Consider the following 15,065-nt stretch of genomic DNA (forward strand, 5'->3'; position numbering starts at 1 on the left):
TAGTTCTTAATGGTGAATCCATGAACTGTGGAACACAAGACACCTCTGACAGGGTCCCAAGTTGGACCCCAGTGTGAGAGCTCTGCCCGCTCAGCCTTTGGGCCTTTCTCTCTTCTGCCCTCTGGAGGGTATCAGGGAACATGACATGCAAGGACTTCCTCTGGAAAGGAGAGCCCAGGCTCTTGGTGTGGTTACTAAAAGACAACTTCTCTGCCCCTTCCCCCGCTCCCCACTGCCGAGGGACCTCGCAAAGCCTGGACTTGGAGAGGTGGGGAGCAGACAGAGAGGAGACGGGAAGGTGCTGGCAGGGCTGGGCTCTTAGGAGGAAGCCGTTCTCCTTCTTTAAGTAGAGGATGGGATTCCTTCAAGGAAAACCCGGTAGGGATCAAATCTATCTCCAGGAAAAGTCAATTCTGGAAGGGTGAGCAAAATGAAATGGTATATTAAGGGTAGAGTGTGATGGAGTCAGGTTTGAAGTTCCAGTTGCATTGAATCTACAGAGGGGTATATTTGGTGCCAAGTGTTTGTGGCAGCATGTGAAATCGTTATCCAAGTTTGATAACATTTTTCTGTGAGCCTGCTATAATAATAGTGATGATTGCATGTCTGCTGTTCAGTGAGTACCTTTTTTTTAACTTTTTATTAAGATTATGATAGTTTACAACCTTGTGAAATTCAGTGAGTACCTTTTAGCGTGGGGCACCGGGCAGTGCTTACAGGCGCTGCCCTCTTGTCCCCTCACAGCCTGTGAGGTCGGCTACCATTATGAGGCGAGTGTGAGGCTGAGGCGGGGCCAGTCTTTGACCCCCGGCAGTATGCCTCTGGCACCCTTGCTGTGAACAGCTGTGCCATGCTGCATGCTCGCCGCAGCTGCATGAAAGGGTGTGGCACCTTCTAGAAACAGTGAGTTCCCTATAAGTGGGGTGTGGGAGGTGGGAGATAAGACTCGGAATAGCCTTTTGTATGTACATACCATGCTAAGCACTGGGAGATAGAAAATAAATAAGGGATTGCTGCCCCTGCCACCAAGAAACTTAAAAGTCCTGTGAGACCAAGGAGACCTAACATGAAATAAATAGTGCATGTTCATATGATAGAATATGAAAGTATTATCTCTACTTAAGTAAAGGTGGGAAGAGGACTAGAAGGTGTTCTTTTGAAGTCAGTCACTTTTAAACATTCGCTTTTGAAAGTTAGCTCTTCGCTCCTGGCACAAATTCGACTTCCCCTGGGCTTTTGACCTGGCAGACAAGAACCCTGTCCTTATCGTCAGCAGACTTGGCCATTTTGAGTTCGGAAGAGTTGTTTTCAACTATGACAGTTGTCATTAAGCTCTCTAAACAGATGAACTCATTAGCCTGTTGAACTAAGTGGCCCAGCTGTTTCTTTTCCAGTACATTAACATTTTTTTAAACTCTAACCACTGCTTGTTTGATGATCAGCCTGGGAGCGGTTGGTTCGGGTGGGGGGCGGCTGTGAGCCTGTTTGTCCTCCTTGGCTTACGTTTGTCCTGTTTCCTTCCATAGATACTCCTTGAGAGCCTCCTGTGTGCCAGGCACTGTTCTGGGCATGGGGGATAGAGTAGAGGACAGCACAGAGCCCCCCCCCCCCACCCCAGGGAGCTGTCTTTCCCTCAGATTTCATTTGCTTGTGTACATTTCACAGTTGATATGAAAGTGCTTTTGGTATGAGTTTCAGGATCTCACACGTTGGGCATAATACAGTGATCACACTTCCCTTCTCTTTAGCCCCAGCCAGTCCTTTCTGAATAATGGGGGGCGGGTGAGGCAGTGGTTGACTGTGCCGTGGGGAGGCCCCGTGGACACGGGGAGGGCAGCACGTCAGGGTGTACTGTCGTTGTCGGTGATGGGAAATGCACAGGGCACACCTGTTTCCTAGTGATGCCGAACCATCCGCACCAGGATGAACCTGCCCAAGCAGCCTGCATCCTAATCCTGTTGTTGATTGGAGATAACTTCAGCAGTCACAAGGCACCTCGTCTCCATGGCAACGCCTCTAAATATTCCTCTGGTGACTTGTGCTCTACATTTTGTCTGGATCTGAGCCCTCCTGTGGCAAAATATTCTAAAGATGTTAAAAGAGGGGAAAAAAGGGCTCAACTAATAAATCTATTCTAAACGACTGAGTCATTTGTTTTGATTACCAGGGTGATTGCCAAATGTTAATTTAAAACCGAAATAGGCCATGAGCTCACTCCGCTTAACAATGCTGAGTGTTCGAGCTAATACAGCTTGATAATGAGGGGCCAGATCCACTGCCGGGGCGAATGTTATATGATAAACAGACATTTGGGGAAATACGCAGAACATCTTGGCAGTTTTCCTTTAACTTTAAAAGTTGTACATACAGGGTAGAATGTGTTCCCATGAGCCATTTCAAAGGAAGTTGACTGATTTTTCTTCGAATTTCTAACTTTTCTTCTGAAAAGGTAACTTTGCCTCTTGATTCTCGTTTTTTTCTAACTTAGGCACGTCGGAAGTTGTCAACCGTATCCAGCCCTTGCAGAATACATCCCATTCTCCACACATCCAGTGTGAGGTAAGTTTTACTAATTGCCACAAATTCCTCCGCTGATCTCCAGCCTTCCAATTTGTGGTGTTAAGGTCGAAATTGAACGAAAAGCTTTATTTGTACAGTAGTTTAGGAGGGTTCCTTTTAATTGACCCAACCAATATCACTGTTTACCCTAAATGTTAACTCTCTGGGGGAGGCCTTTTCAAAGGAAAAAAAAAAATCTCATTTGCTTTTAATTTGAGGGCATGAAAACTGAATGTGCCAAGCACAACAGAACTGTTAGAAAGTCTGCTTGAAAATAAAGCTCTGCTCATGTCGCAGGCTGGACAGTAGGGAGCAGGAAAGCTGCATGGAGCAAGTCCTGGGGTGGAGGGAAGAGACTGCTGATAGCCGTGAGGAGGTTGGGCTCACCAATCAACTGTCAGCAACCTGTATGCCTCGGGGTGAAAGAAGCCAAGGTGTGGGACTGCCACTGCAAAATCTGGTGATGGGAACCCAAAGAGTGACGTGAGCATGGGCCAGCACGGTTTTTTCAGATTAGTGCTAAAGTTCAGGGCATTGCTGCTCTCACTAGAGATTGAGCAGCCCTTTCATTTGCCATGCAGTGGGTAGGCCTCCTCTGTCCTCTTGGGTTAGCCACAGTGGCCTGTGGATACTCCGTGACGCTTGAGGGTTGCTCAGGTCTCTCTTTGAGAGATGGGACATTCGCCTTTGAAAGTAATGAAAGGAGGGACTCGCATCCAGGCACAACGTAAGGGGCCGCAGTCTCCATGTATTTACAAGACAGGGTGTACCATTTGCCAGCGCCAGACCAGTCAGCATTCCCAGTTTCAGCCGCCAAAAGGTGGCTACATTTGTGCCTTCCGCTCCACCCTGCCCCACCTCCATGCACAGTCCCTCATTCAGTGTAGGTCTTTTTAGTTCTCTTACGGTGGATGCTCACCAGGTGATGATAATTGGCTTTGTTACGTCTGCTTGCTGCAGAATTCTTCACAGATTTTAAAAATATATATATTCAAATACCTAAATATATTAAACCTTAAAGAGTAAAAAAACGTAGGACAGATTTTTGGAAGTGTTTAATCTGAGTTTTATCGGTCTCATCCATGGTGGGGGTAGTCAGAAGTCCTTCCCAGAGCCTGGAGCTTAAACTGGCCCGAGGACAAAAGCTTCAGCAGTTTCGTTCAGCTGCCAGAGAGCGACTCTTACATCTTGAGGTCTAAGCTGTGACATAGCTATCCGCCTTTACGTAAAACGGTTGTTTTCAAACTTTTTTTTTTTTGGTGAGAGAAACCTGTCTTCTGATCAAAGCTCACACCTAACCCCAGCAGAGAACACCAAAGCCGAAGTGCCGTGGCTCGAGGAGGAGGCTGTGACGCGCACTCCTCGGTGGCCCTAGGGCACAGCTGGAAAGCACGGTGCTCTGTCTAAAGAGCGGAGGTTTCAGCTCTGTGCCCTTCAGCCCTTCCACAGCTCTTATTTTGATTTTTCCACGGAAACAGGCTAGATTGTTGAAGGAGATACGCAGAAGGGTAAAACGTCCTCCCACCACCTTCGTTGCAAACGCTGGCCGGCGGACCGAGGCCATTCACGGGCGTTGTTTGCCCTTAGTAATTCCACAGCCATCTGTAGCTTTGACACACTTCATCAGTAGAAAACTTCGATAGAAACTGTGTGTACAAGACTGTATTCTTGTAAAATGGAACGTTTCAATTGAAGTTTTTTGAACACGTTTGAAGCGGTTTTGTGATACTAAGAATACCCCAATGATAGCTTTAATTTGACCAAAATTTAGCATCATTGGGTTTTCTTTTAGAGCAGTGAGTTTCTCAGGGGAGTCAGTTAAATAGAACCTGTTAAATTCTGTTTCCCCGTGACAGAGATGTATGGAACGGATGTAAAATGGTTCAACAGTCACCATGCCCTTGTAGCTTGAGATCTTTCTTCCTTTTAGTTATTCATTCATGCAGCCCTACTATGTTCCAGGCCAGGAATGTAGGAGTGAGCAAAACAAAAAGAGTAATACATTTTGGTCTGATAGTCTTCAAGTATAGGGCATCCCTAGATTATTTTCCCTTTGGCAGATGAGGAAACTCAACATTGATTTTCCTTTTTTAATTAAATTGCCCAGTATTGAGCACACCAGTATGGGTTCATGGGTACAATTCAGAGTTCCTGTCTCCAGTGTGCTCTTTGAGCCTGTGATGTATGCCACCTCCATTTAAGCATGTGCAAATAATAAAATATGCGATAATTGCTGGGGATGCAGCTGTGCCTGGCACCCAACTGCTCCGCACACAAAACCAGATGTAAGCTGTGTATTTCACACTCTATTTTTTTAACGTTTGTTTGGAATAATTGAACAGTTTAGGGAAATGGACTTTGCGGTTTCCGCATGAGGATATTTTGGTTTTTTAAATGATAACGTATCCCATTCTGTGTTTAATGCAGCGTTTATCACAGGTAAACTTTACAATTCAGGAACATGAAATTATTCCATTTGGCTGCCCTTTAGCTACGGAATTATTTGGAGCAAAAACTTGAACACAACGTAATTCTTAACGCATACTTGAGCTGGGCGCTCTGTGTGTTTGTTTCTGTAGTGGTGAAATATTGTTCATTAATTGAACAGTCTTCCACACCTGGGAAATATTTGTATCCCTGACATATGGTCAGTTTCATTATTGATTTGACACTTTTTAATATTCACAAAACACAAAATTTTAAAATACAGTGTTCATAGTGATTCGACTTGTGCCATTAATATTGAGGTGACCTCTCTTCTTGGTGCCCTGGCAGTAAGCATGAAAAATCTGCACAGATGGTTTGCCCAGGCTTAAAGAGTTTGGAAATCATCAGTCTAGAACCAGGGTCTCAAACTGGTGGGCTGGATCTGGCACGCAGAGGTGTTCTTTTAAAATTTTAAGTGAATTGCTAGCATTTAAAAATTGAGAGATGTCGCATTTTGAAGAAGTCCAGGTTTTCAGCTTCTCTTGAAATATCAGAAGATCTGGCAATATTGAGCCTGTGTTCCTGTGGCAACAAAGGCTGGAGCCAAATAGCTGCTGTAATTAGATGGAACGTGAACTCTGAAATGTGCCACAGTCTCCACCACTCTCTGATACTCCTTGACACCAAGGACAGGGTCGCTTGCCATTATCTGAATGTTTTACTCCTTTATAAGACCTGCTTGGCTCTTACAGGCATGCGAGTTTTCAACCCCAGGTCTAGATGAAATTGAGGCTGCAAATTAAGAGCCATCCTTTCTCTCAGAATACCTGCTCATTGGAGCTGGCGTGGTGCTGTAGTGGTTAAGTTTGTGTGCTCTTCTTCAGCGGCCCAGGGTTCAGAGGTTCAGATCCTAGGTACAGACCTACACACTCATCAAGCCATGCTGTGGTGGTGTCCCGCATACAAAATAGAGGAAGATGGGCACAGATGTTAGCTCAGGAACAATCTTCCAAAAGAAAAAAGAAGAAGATTGGCAATAGATGTTAGCTCAGGGCCAATCTTCCTCACCAAAAACAAAACAAAACAAAACAAAAAAACAACCCCACACAACTTGTTCATACTCAGGTACACGATGTTGGGTGATGTTCATTTTAAGGGGGTGCATTCAAAGGGTCGAGGGTAAACATTTGAGGAGAGGGATCCCTCCTGATGATGTCTGATTCAGAGAAGGAACATCAACAGAGTTTGGAGGAATCCTGCGGTCTACCCCAGTGCTTCTCAAACTTTAACATGTAGATTCTGATGCAGCAGGTATGGGGGAGGGCCTAAGAGTCTGCAGTCCCAACAAGCATCAGGTTCGCCCACTACTAGTCTGACGACCCCCCTCTCTGAGTAGCCAAGGGATTCGACCCTAAAGCAGTCCTAAGAAAGAGCAGTCATGCGGTGATGGTTGTAAATATCTTTTTCTTTGGCCTGAGACAGAGGAGAGCCTAGCCAGGCTATTTTGGGTTGAACCATCATAGATAAACCTGAGTTCAGTTCTAGTTGCCGCAGGGTAAGTTAAAAGACTCAATTATTTTTAGTACAACCAAGCCTATGTAAAAGATAAATCTAACTTGTATTTTAAAACTTGTTTTAAATTCAGGGCTTCTAGTAAAAAAGCTAGATGTGTTGAAGCTCAAGAATCACGAAGTAGGGATTAGAGCTTTCAATTTTATGATTCTGGGAGAATATATTTATGAGACTCTTAGAAAACTTACAGGGTAAGACCACAGAAAATAGGATAATTATCAAATCCTTGCATATGAGATACCTTGTAAGCTACAAAATGATAGAAGAAGTCAGAAAGGAAGATCAACAGGTTTAAATATATACCAATTTGCTATGAGAGTAGATCTCAAGTGTTCTCACCAAACACGCAAAATCGGTGACTCTGAGGTGATGGACATGCTGTTTAACTCGATTGTGGTAAGCATTTCACGGTGTATACATACGTCAAATCATCACGTTGTATACCTTAAATATATACAATTTTTGTTAATTTATACTTCAATAAAGTTGGAAAAAATAAATAATGAAAACACACCAGGGAAAGTTTGCGGTAAATTTGGCAAGATAATTGATTTCCATATGATGCACAGAACCCATATAGATTGTAAGGCCTGGCACATGGTAGATGCTTCATAACTGTTAGCTGAATGAGTTCTTCAGTAGTTGGGCCAGTAAAAGACATTCATGTTTTATCACAAAGTAAGTAAATGCATGGAAAAACGTTCAGCCTCACTGGTATGCAAAGACAAGCATATTCAGACAGCAACAGGGTACATTTTTCAACTATTAAATCAACAAAAACAAAAAAAACAATGCTAATATGATAGCCTTGAAACTGATAAACACTTACTCATTGCTGGTAGCATTATAAGTTGATAAAAAAGCCTTTTGGAACATTATTTGGCAATATATGGCGAAAGTCACAAAGATTGGTACCCCTTGATCCAGTCATCCTATTTTGGGAAATGTGTTCTAAGAAACAAATTGTTCTAAGAAAAGAAGAAAACAGCTGTCTGTTATGGGTATTCCTCACAGTGTCCTTTGTAAGGACAAAAAATTAGAAAGAATTGAAACATCCAGCATTAGAGAAATGGTTCGTTTATTCAATAGATATTTTGAGTTAAGTAATTATGATACATCTCTGTGGTGGAATTCCACGAATCTGTTCAAAATTATAATTTTGACACTTACAAAACAATATGGAAGAATTTGTATAATACAGCCTTACTAAAAAATGCAGGATGCAAAATTGTATGTGTGCTGTGATTATAACCTTGTAAAGTGGTAGGTACATATGGACAAGAACTAGAAGGCACGTGGACAAATGTAAGTAATACTTCATTTAAGGTTTTATTCATATTGTTTGTACGTTTGACCATAAGTGTATGCTCGCTTAGTGGTTGGGAATTGTCAGCTTCACCTACTTCACTCAACTCCATTTCGCAAGCAATGATATTCCCACTGCTCACACAGTAGGCCTGCAGTAAACCACTTCAGGGACTCCTGCCCAGAGCGTCAACCTGGAGTTCTGACGATACGGTGCCCACTCGCTGCTTTGTTCCATCATCCCGAGCTCCCGTTTTTCTTCTTCTGTTTTCTGTGGTTGGGAGGGAGGCATCCTGTTAGCCCGCGTGACAAAGTAGAAATATCTGTCTCAGAGCTTTCTTGAACGTGTATCGGTGCTAGGGAATGAATCTTCGCGTCTCTGGGTGCTGTGTACACTTAAGTAGAACCTTAATGGAGCTGCAATTCAAGGGCAGGGCCTGTTTCATCTTCTGGTTTCATTTAGATAAGTAACAAAAACTCCCTTTCGTGCCCTGAGCCTTCTGCGGCCTCGCCTCCCCTCCAGTTGTGTTCCCTGTCTCACGTATATTTGTTTCCCTGCTATAAGTATACTTTTATCCTTTAATTAGGTCAGTTACTTCATGTCTGTTTTTCTTTTTTGACATGGTTTCCTCTGGCTTGAGCACCACATATTTTCCCCATATGTCATTGCCTCTGGAGCTTCATGTTGCAATCGTTTTTCAAGGGGAACAGAGAGCACATTACTAAGGGGGTAGCTCTTGACTCCTTGCCTGCCCTTTGCCTGCGTGAGCGCTCCTATTTCTTTTGGGCCCAGTTCTGTTTGGTTTTGTAGTCTTCATCGCCAGTTGTGTTTGGACTCAAAGATACTTAAGTAAAAAGCATGGTAAGTCAGAGATATATCTGGCAAAGGTGCCGCGCAGTTGTTAAGGTTACTGGTTTCTTTATCTTCCCTGTCTCCATGGTGACTAAAGCCGGGCTGGGATTTAGTGGACTCATTTTGACCTCTGGTACATCTCCTAACTTTCCCAGCCTCTGAGATAGAAGGAATTCATTTTGACTTTAGAACAGAAACTGCCTCACTTAGAGAAACGGTCCTAACCAGGCTCTTGCAAAGTGGAGTCTCCAGAATCTTGATTCGTATGCTGTCTTCACTCAGAGTTCATATAGCGCTTGTAAAGAGAGCTGAGAAGTCGTTTAGATAAACACACACGTGCACACAACATTACTAATGGCCACAGGAAATGATTTTCTTGTCAGTGAAATAAAGTATTGTTTAATTAAGTGTGAATGAACTGTCCATGAGAACTTTTTTTTTCCCCAAAGATTGGCACCTGGGCTAACAACTGTTGCCAATCTTTTTTTTTTTCTGCTTTTATCTCCCCCAACCCCCCCTGTACACAGTTGTATATCTTAGTTGCATGTCCTTCCAGCTGTGGGATGTGGCACACCGCCTCAACGTGGCCTAATGAGTGGTGCCATGTCCGCGCCCAGGATCTGAACCCTGGGCCGCCACAGCGGAGCGCACAAACTTAACCACTCGGCCACGGAGCCAGCCCCATGAGAACTTTTTATAAGAGGACCTTTTGTAAGAATATAAATCAATGGAGACATTGATGGGATATTATAAATTTTTTTTTATTTTTAAAAAGTAGCTCCTTTATCCATTGCAGGATTATAAATTTGTATGCATCCAAATGTGCAAGCCATATTTCAGAGTTCAAGTGCATTAAACTGTGCTGTGGAAGTCACAGTAAAGGCTGGGTTTGACTAGGAGTCCCATGGAAGAAGTGAGATTTGGATCTTGAAAGTCAGATCTGGTGTTCCATCTCCGCCTGTTGATGTGAGATGAAGACGGGTATCTGACCTCTGAGGTGGCTGGCATCAAACCATCATGGTTCAAATGACCCTTTAAAGCTTTTTATCCTCTCCCATATGATTCTTTGAGGCTGTATACAAGGATTCTCCAGTTTTAGGAAATTTAATGATTTATCCAAAATCAAGACAGTGCTTTATTTAAGGCTAGTGTATACTGTGTTAGTTTACTCATGGATAATTTATCTGTTTGCAAGTCCTTTCATCTTCTGTAGGAGCAAACTCACATATGTGAATTTTCTTTACAACCAAAGCAAAGGAGACAGTAAATGCTTAATAGGGATACACAAAAACTGAGACGAGGGAAGCAACATAAGTGCCCATACATCCTTATTCCCCAAGAAGATATTAGAGTTCAGATCAATCATCAAGTTCAGCTCAAGTCCAGTAGGAACTTGTGAATACTTAATGTTTTTATTGAGATTTTTTAACATCATAAAACTCAACGGATAAGGTGTTCTAAGGTTTTTTCCATCGTCAACTCTTCTATCTATAGGACAGACTTGAGAAGCCCAACAACAGATGCTCACTTGTGAAAGAGATCGATCTATACTTGTGAGATGAATGTTGGATACTCATTAAGTTCTGGGTTTGAAACCTTGACTCATGTGTCGTATAACCGTGAACTTAGACAATTTATTAGATTAAAGTCATAGCTAAATCATATAAATTTTATTATGGTCAGTACAGTAAGCATAGCTGAGGTCAAAGGTTTTACAGAAGTCAAAACGTTAAGGCCTGAAGCCCTTAATGATGCTTGGGAAAGAGTAGCACTTTTATCATCATCATTGTCATTGCCATCATCATCATCATCATATCAGTCTTATGTGTTGAAAGCCCAGTGTGGAGAACTGTGCTAATAATAGTTATAGTTTATTTCATTATTTGTTTAATTTTTAATGTTTCATTTAAACAGCTCTAGGGATCAAATCAATTTAAATAAAACAAGATGAAATCTATAAAAATATATTTAGAATAGTAACTTCATTCTCCTCGCAGCCAGATGAGCTTCACACTTTGTATGACATCTCTCACTGAAGGATATCCATTTATTGGATGAACTCTTAGCTTCTGTAACGGTTTCTCACCTAAGTAGTAAAGCAGTGGTCCTTAGGTTAGTGAGAATTTGTGGTCTCTGTGAGTCTGTGGACATCTCTTAAACTGTACAATATGTGTATGTGCTGTGACCACTTTTATACATTCTTCAGGGCTATGAATTAATAATTTACTTAAGATATTCCAAGTGTTTCTTTCCCAGAACCAGTGGAGCTTTTCCTGTGGATTCTGCTGAGGAGTCTGCACACGTAGCTGTTAGTGTACATGGGCTAGGAGAGTCGTGGTCCACAGTGCCTTTTGCTCACTAAAGTGGTTCAAATGCTGACTAATTGGAGAGGATGAGTTCCACCCTTGGCAATGGGCGCACATGACTGGTTTGAGCCTGGAAACAATACAACATGTTCCATTATTTTTAGCCCATCCTTTATGTTCCCAGCTGCGTCCTCCGTATTGTCAGTCCTCACAGACTTTACACAAGATCTTGACCCAACTCCTGTGGTCCTTTCCTGGGCATTTTCAATTTTTATTGCTGGGACAATCTAAGGCACAAAGAGAGTCAAGGACTTGGTTGGGGTTACTGTCTTAAATTGTTCTCTGCTTTCCCCAGGGAACTGGAAGCTCCTTGGGAGCTAGAATACCGATGTTTTCTCTGGTGTCCTCCATATCATTTATTATTTAGTGCCAGAGGCTTAGTTGGCATTTACTGGAGATACAAACAATTGAAAGAAAAGCATTTTATAAGTTACAAACCATAGTATTATTATGGTATTACACAGGACAATCTGAAGATCTTTGTCTAACTCCCTTTTCCTCTAATATCAGTATTCTTGACATCACTGGAGTATATTCTCAAATAGAAGAGTCCCTCTGACCTCATTATAGCATGGCATCATTTTTTCCAACATCTTACTATAAAGTTTTTCAAACAGAGAAGTTGAAGTTATACAGCGAACACTCATATTCCCACCACCCAGATTCTACAATTAAATGTTTTACTGTATTGGTTTTATCACATATCCACCCATTAGTCCATGTTAATTCTTTGGCTGCTTTTCAAAGTAAGCTGTAGGCATCCGTACACTTCACCTCTAGACACTTCAGCATGCATATCATTATGTGGTTTCAACTTTGACATTCTTAGAGCTGCTGTCAGATTTGCTAAGATTCCAACATTTGTTTTGGTGGTGGCCAAGAAGAGGTGGTAAGTTGAATGTGAAATAAGGTCCGTTTTCAGATTCTGGGAAGTTTTCGTTTGTTTCTAACTACCAGCAAGTATACAAGCACACATATATCACTGCCCCTTTCCACGCTTCTTACACCATCACGTGCTTTGTATTGTTGGAACTTGGAAGGCCAGCCTAGGAAATAGACTTGAGGGGCTTGTTTATGTGAGTAAAACCAGAGAATTGAGGTTGAGGATAGCGAGGCAAAAGGTTAGTGTTGGATACCGTAAGGGATGGGGAAAGAGATTCAGAATCAGGAAGTTATCAGCTTGAGAGCACGCACTTACGCAAAGTCTAGAGAGAGTTCGGTGGCTGTTTACATTACCTCAGGGTCATAGATTTACTAAACACTAACAGTACAAATGTAAGGTTTTCACATTATAGTCCATGGAACCCTGGAACTCATAGAAATGTTTCACCGATGTTTGAATTAGATTTTTTTAAGTGTATTGAACTATTAAAAATGATGAAAAACAGTAGACATAGCCAACTGTGTTTTGTCATAAATTTTAACCGACTGGAGAAGACTTACTGATTGGCTTTAAGTAAAGGTTGTGAGTGTCAACTTAAAATAAAATTTTGAATGACACTTATCTGTCATTCATCAAAGCTGGGGTAGTATTTCTGTTGTGGGAATAAAGACAAAAGGTCTTCAGCAAGACCATTACACTAAAGCCATGGTGTTAAGGCACTGGCCTGCCAGAGCTGAAGTTACACTTTGGTTTCTTGTTACCATGAGCACTTACCCATCAGTTATATTTAGATTTTTTTTTCTAGGACCTTTAGGAATCTGGAAACAGATAAGTGTATGCTTTCAACTTGAACGGACCATAAAAGGGGAAAGGTAGTTAAGAGGCTGGAGGCTGGCTCTGGTGTCATCCCTCAGCTGGGGCCGTGCAGATGGCCTGGGGAACCTTCAAGAAGGCCCATAGCTCAAACTGCTCAACATAGGTCTGCCAATGTAGGTGTGCAGTATTGCAGTGCATCATGAGATTTTGGGGGCTTCTTTGATTCTGCCTGAAAAGCCTTACAATGGCTTTAGCAGATTTCTTTCGCTTGGAGGCTGTGCTCCTCACTTTGGTCCCTTTGTTCTGGATTGTGCCACATTCTGTGCCCGTAGTCTGAAATGCCTCTTGGGAGCCAGTACTTGCTTGGGTGTAGCTGCAGTCAATTTTGAAAACGCTTGCTTATCTATATTTCATTTTCCCCTAACATTTTACTGTGAAGATTTTCAAAGTTGAAATAATTTTGCAATGAACACCTGTATTCCCATCCTCTAGAGTCTACCATTGACATCTTACTCTACTTGTCCAATCACAGATCTATCTATCCCTCTACTTATCCATCAGTCCATAGTGTTTTGGGATGCATTTCAAAGCATATGTAGTAGATTTCACCAGTTAAATAACTTCATATAGTTTACACACTTAGAGTCTGACTTTTCGAACATTACACAACTGTGCATAAATTGGCATAGATTCCTGTGAAAGAAGATGTAAAATAAATACCCCAGTTTTACTGGGAAAGCATTTATGAGCCTTATTTTAAAAGGAACAGATTTTTTGGCATTCTGGCTTGGAGTTAAAAAAGAGTACTGGCTTATTTTTAAATCTGAACTTTTTCGTGACTCAGACGTTGCTGACCCCTAATAAAGAGAGGGGTCATACTTGTAAATTTGTTTTCATCATTGAGACAGGAGCCAGATAACTTTCAGTTCTTATAGAGAGGCAGGATCATCTTTAAAAGTGTTATAAACATCCAGTGTTGCTCACTCCAGCAAAATCTATTGGCTTTGGAAGGCAGAGGAGCAGTTAACTGAGGACGAAATTGGTCTATGCTGGATCCGATCCCAAACCCTGGTGTCAAGGTGTTAAGTGCAAATTATTTTTAAAAAAACCCTCACTCTTGTTACAATTGGAACAGTGAGAGCGGGATGGAGATGAAAGATTTTAGCATATGGCTCTTGCCCCTGTTTATGTGGAAAGCACGCCCTGCATTCTTGCAAAGCTGTGTTGTTGTTCCCTTTATTCTCAATCCCCAGAATTGCGTCCAAACGCTCGCCCTTGGCCCAGGGGGTTGGCTGGGTATATTTCCTTCTGGAAATCTTCACTCGCACTCTTGAGTTAGCTGGCAGCAGAGCCCTTAGAAGCATTTCCAAGCCATTTCCCCCTCCCTATAGGGGCTAATCCTGTAGTTTCCACGTCAGTTCCAGCTGCTGTTGCTTGGGTGGCAACAGGTCTCTGCTCTGTTGCCAATCTCTGGACCTTCTCAGAAAATGTAATGTGTAAGAACAAAAAGTTAGGATAGCAAATCTTCGGGGCAGGCATTCAGTGGGGGATTTGCTGGGAACTGGGTGATCAGATATATTTTCAATATGTCAATAGAACGTAAGTTTAAAAAAAACTATATATTGGGAGTTGTAAAAAAAAAAATTACCCACCTCCTCGGACAGACACATTACACTTGAAAACCCATAAGAACTCCTTGGCACCATGGAAGAGTATATCCTTCGGTCTTGGAAGAGACTCTTAGGTTGCAAAGGTTTTGGTTCCTCCCTCACTGGCTTACTCTCTGATCTCAGAATGTGACTGACTTATTCTGTGATGGTTTCATAAGCGCCGATAATAAAACTGATTTACTGTATATAGTACAATAGAGGAGTTTAAAACTATATCTGGTTTCTGTTATAGCCCCAGATTTTAAGTTATTAACACTTAGATAGTAACATTAATCAGATTTAATTTTATTTGGAAAAAATCGTTCTGGGTGTGGCTGTATTCTGTAGTTCATATGTACAGTACCACCTTTTATTATTAGGTGATATTTTCACAAATCAGTTGAGAAGATTAATTTTCTTACTGCAAAATGTATGTTTCAAACACAGAAATTGATTAGACTATATACTTATTGCTAGCGGGAAGGCGGAAAGGTTTCTAGATTTATGATTGGGACAGGTGACAGTATTTGAGCTTCTATTCTTAGTTTGACCTCGCCCCCCTCTCTTAAGGCAAGACACTTAATCTCTTTAATGTCTCAGTTTACCAATCTATAACACCTGTAGTCTTATTTCAT

The 15,065-nt window shown here is 41.9% G+C and overlaps 1 protein-coding gene across 15 annotated transcripts in view; it reads left to right on the plus strand.

Moving 5' to 3' along the window:
• FHL1 (four and a half LIM domains 1) overlaps positions 1-15,065 on the plus strand; it is a 58,911-nt gene that overhangs the window by 18,618 nt on the left and 25,228 nt on the right. For 9 of the 15 annotated variants that reach the window (XM_070604401.1, XM_070604407.1, XM_070604416.1 and 6 more), the window contains exon 2: positions 2,489-2,559. The exons of 3 other annotated variants lie outside the window; for them this stretch is intronic. The gene's annotated coding sequence lies outside the window, so the exon portion shown is untranslated. Of the gene's footprint in view, positions 1-615; positions 904-2,488; positions 2,560-15,065 lie in introns of those variants that run through there. 3 more of the 15 variants (XM_070604403.1, XM_070604419.1, XM_070604409.1) reach the window with 2 other exon arrangements.

Source organism: Equus przewalskii, chromosome X (assembly GCF_037783145.1).
Source record: "Equus przewalskii isolate Varuska chromosome X, EquPr2, whole genome shotgun sequence".
NCBI classification, from domain to species: domain Eukaryota; kingdom Metazoa; phylum Chordata; class Mammalia; order Perissodactyla; family Equidae; genus Equus; species Equus przewalskii.